Source organism: Nymphaea colorata, chromosome 1, assembly GCF_008831285.2.
Source record: "Nymphaea colorata isolate Beijing-Zhang1983 chromosome 1, ASM883128v2, whole genome shotgun sequence".
Taxonomy (NCBI): Eukaryota; Viridiplantae; Streptophyta; class Magnoliopsida; order Nymphaeales; family Nymphaeaceae; genus Nymphaea; species Nymphaea colorata.
Window position 1 is genome coordinate 34273857 of NC_045138.2, and position 4912 is coordinate 34278768.

The following is a 4912-nucleotide window of genomic DNA, read 5'->3' on the forward strand; positions in this document are numbered from 1 at the left end:
CATCGCTTGAGAAAATGAGATGAGATCGACCCGCGGTTTGTAGGTCTTTTAAACTGTGTGGGGAAAGTTCTTTCGCGCGCGCGGCGCGCTCACTCGACAGTCAGTTCAAATTTTCGGCTCCGGGTTGGTGGTGATGGGACCCACGACCCAGATTCATTTCCCTCACGCTATTCTGGACCCGGGTCCCGGACCCCGTCCGATATCCTACCCAACCCATCCAGACCACATGCTTTAGCCTTCATGCGACCCACAACAAGTACATATGCAAAAGTGTTGGACTCTATATATTATGGTTTTGGAACTCATTGCAGCTCTGGATCCAAAATGAATCTCTTGAATCAAGCATGGAACGATCCATGTAACGACGTAAAACAAAGGCGAGCGTTCATATCCTCCAGCATGATTAGATTCTAAGGCAAGTGTTTAAAGGATAAAATTTAGTGTTTGTTTGCTTGTAATTGTTTCATAAATCTATGCCAAAAATTGAGGCAGATTCATAAAATACTTGTTAAGGTGCTCTATGAATCTGCCACAACCTTTGAACCATGTTAATGGAACAGTTACGTACTGTTTCATTTACAAACAAACCTTTAAAAGTTACTATCTTCCCTTTTTTCTCTTGTCTAGTTTTAATAAACCCCTTGAATTAGTCTGCCCGTCTAAGAAAGAGCATCTTCTAGCTACTATGTTGCCATGTGACCGCAACACCGTTGGAAAACTCAGATTACGGCTGGATTGAAACTCAGTTAAGAGTTTTTTTTGTATCAATTGTCTCTTGGTTTTCAGCAGTGCTAATTTGAGCGCTTGAATGGCTTTATCTAACCGTTTAGACCACATTTTAAAAAAGCATAGTATTTTAGTCGCCACCTTATCTTCTTTTTTCTAACTATAGAGAACAACAACAATCCAAATCCTTGGTTTGATTCATTAAAAACTCGAAATCGTCACTAACAAGCCAATTAAAATGCCATTAATTTACAGTGTGTGTACAGGCGATAATTATCTCTCTGCCTCTCCTTATCTTTCAAGGACTTTCATGAAGGTGTCACCAACAATTCCATCTCATCTACTTGGCTAGGGGTTTTGCTTTGAGGCTTTCAAGATGAAGAAGGTCAAAAAAACAATAAATGACGCTCTCCAAATTGGGGGGGAGGCCACCTACCTCTTCATAAAGAATGAAATAATGTAACATATTTATAGATCAACCACAACACTGTTGAAAAAGACCCACCACCTCCACTGAATCCCCTGTACAAGATTACAACCAGAGGGAGTTCGTGCCATCTGAAGATGAATCTCACTAACAGGAACCTGCAATTTTCCTGTATTACGGAAAACGTTCCAGTGTTACAAATCTGGCCTGACGTTCAGCACCTTTAACCTATTCATATTAGATGACAAATAGTTGTTCGTGACTGCTTTCAATAACTAAAAGTAGCTAACTTTTTGTTATGTTATACCTGAAAGCTCGATCATATGCTCCAGCCAATGACAAAGTCCCCTCCAGGTTTGTTGCAAGAACAACAATGTTCTTCACACCCATGATCTCGTTCGAGATTAGCTAATAATCCAATGGCTGCTACCATTTTCAGGATTTACCTTCACCCCCAAATTTAACCGATACTTGTTATTGTCAAATAAACTCATCATTTTTCTTCGAGTAAGTTTTCCCACATGTTTGACAACCATCAGCCACCGCCTGTTTAGGGGATACCGAAAGCACCTCAATGCAACGCTATATTTCTCCAAATGCATGTACGCGATATGATGAAAAAATACATACTTACATAGCTTTTTATATTTTCTTATTGAATTTGCACCTTCTACCATAGGATGAGCATCAGATGGAATTCCTTTTTTTTTCTTCCAAAAGACCTGACTAAAGAAAGCCAGAAGTTAGCTGAAAATGGGGCATCTACAAAAATAGATTATGATGATCCTCACCAACCTCCACTGCCAAGGGAAACCCAGATTTTTGAAGTCTTGTATCAATAGGAAGTTTCCTAAGAATAGCAACTAAGATGAACCACGAAGCTTGTCGGATCTCTTTTGACATTTACGTATCAACTCCTTCCAGTTCGCAGCCACGACTTTCTTTCTAACTGTCTCCCAAAGAGAGACCAACTTAAGTAATCTGAGACGGATGTTATAAAGCGCTAAACTACAGATGTGCTCCCCGTCCCTAGCCTAACCGGCGATTTATTCGCAACTGAAGATCTTCTAATTCTAAAACCTTCCTCAAATCCAGGCATGGTCCTATGTCACCAATGAGGTTTTTTGAAGATCTCCTCTTTCCCCAAAGAAAGTATCTGCTATGTTTTTTCAGCTTTACTAGTATCTATCAAGGGCATGTTAAAACCATCAGCCAGTGTCGAGGAAGAGCACTCGGAACAAATTTGACAATACATTATTATCTCAGAACACAAAAGAAATCCCATTTTCCACCGTGATACTCTTCTTTGAAATTTCTGGATGACTAAAAACCATTCGCTTGCTCCAATTTCAGAAGGGGGAGGTAACACCAGGTGTTTAACCGGAAAAGAACCTTATTCCATCATTATTGGCATACAACAAAATCATCTAGCCATTGATGCAGGGCCTTTAATGTAGATACCATTGGCGGCTCCGTGCTAGTAATCTGTATCTTCCTTAAATTTGATAACGCTCCCAGAAGACTCTTCAAAAACTTTTGAGGCCTTAGTGTAAAGGATTGCTTCAACAACGTAAACTAGGGAGGTCATACTAGATTCACAGTTATCAACGGGAGGGGTTTCAATTATTCTTTTCCATACCTTGATGTTAATGTTTCTCACCATTGTCCCCATCACAATGGAGGAGGAGACAGAGGATCTCCTTGTCCAATTCCTCTAGCTGCACTGAGAAAGCCATCCTCTCTTCAATAACTACGCTGACGCATGAGACTGTAGCCGCACATCATATTATTTGATTGATCAGTGTTGGTTTGAACCTCAATTTCAATATTGCTGCGCAAGAAACAACCATTTTACCTTGTCAAGTTGCACCATTTTACCATGTTAATCTGCACCTTTTTAAAAGGTGCAACTTAACACAAATAGATGAAGACGCTGGCTCATGAAGATAATGAATCATTTCATAGCAATTAGGCGGCACTTTTGAGTATTCCAACCCTCTAGACAAAGCAAATTAATTACTAGGAAACTTTTATTCAATGTTGTTTTTCATTTTTCAAGATCATAATACTATATATAAATTTGTATACACTGTTACATAATGGGTACGTTACATAATGGGTACGTAATCAGTCAACCTAGAGGTGGATTCTCAATTTGGTAATTAGGACATTCCTTGTTTTATTAACTTTTTCAACTAGTTTTCCCTATGGAAGGAAGTTCTAAATAAACGTTAGTAGGCCTTCTCCAATAATAACCCAATGTTTTGGGAAAAGATATTAAGGAATCCTTCATGGCATGGACTACTTTCTTCAGATAATTCCATATCTAACTGTGGCTTTTCTTCTTATACAGGCGAAAGGAGAAAGGCATTCTCTTCAACCTTGCTGTCACCTTCTTCTCGTCGTCTAATCTTATAATTGTCTCAAACAATTTCCTCATCCTTCAATGCTTGCTTCAAGTCTTCCTTAATTTTTGTTTATTATAAGATCAAATCATTTGGTGTTGGATGATAATCGCTTCAGAGTTCCACCACCTTTTGTTGTTTGTCTTTGATTCGTTCCTACACATCCCCGCCAACTATCTTATTCTGCTCTGCTTCACCCGACCATTTGCCTCACATCACCCCACTCACTACGTTCCCCAAAGGGAAAAATCTCCAAGGGCCTGTTTGTACACAGAACGTGGTAAATTTACCATGGTAAATTTTTTTGAAAAAATATACATGATGAAATTTCTCCACCTTCCAATCTGAGGCCTTCTTTGATGAACAGGAAGAATTTAACATGGTAAATTTAACCATGTTTGATGCACATATTAGTTTTTTGCAAGGTAAAATTAACCATGTTTGATGCACAAAGTAAAAAAATTGAGAGACTTTTTTCAAAACTGTTAGTAATTGTTGTTGTTTTTTTTCTTAATGTTGATGTCTACACCTACGTATTAAGCAAAAAATAACACAATTAAAACGATGACATCAAACAGTGCAATATAGTTCACAAAATAAAATTTATAACCATAACAAAGTTAGCTAACTCATACAGGTTTTACTATGTAATGAGTACATGTCCACAAAAGTTTAATGAGTACATATCCACAAAAGGGTGTATTCTCTACCATCCATAAAAAAATAAGTTTAATGAGTACATATCCAACAAAGAAAACATGTAATCCAACATTTGTGGCTGCACTTCCGTTCAACAAACTTTGTGTCTTCTATATCTTGCTTTACGATGACATTTTCAATGACTAGAGGCCTACGTACTTGCACTACCATACTTGTTGTGGAGATACTCATTCATGTAATACTCAGCTGCTTCGATTGAATCAAACGATCTGAAAAGGGCGCCCTTGTATCGATATACTAAAGGTTGGCACCGCTCCCAACTGTCATATATGTCTCGCGACCGACCTTCGAAAATGACATAGTACTTTTGTTGAGGCATCATCTTTGTTGTCCTATTCAAAACAAAAGAAATGTCAAACAATTAAATGAAACAATAGTCAAAATTCATAAATAAACTTACTATTCAATTGAAAATATGTAAACATTTGAGATGTTATTGTTGCTCTCAAAGACTTGTTGCTTCCTCGTTGATGTGTTTAGCTTGCGAATTCCTATTCGCTTAAAACAAAGTTATCATTCAAAGGTGCATCTTCATCAACAAATTGTTCGGCATTTAGATTTTGTTCAATTATAAAGTTGTGCAATACACATGTAGCAAGAACAATTTAAACTTGTTTTTTGAATGAAATACTGC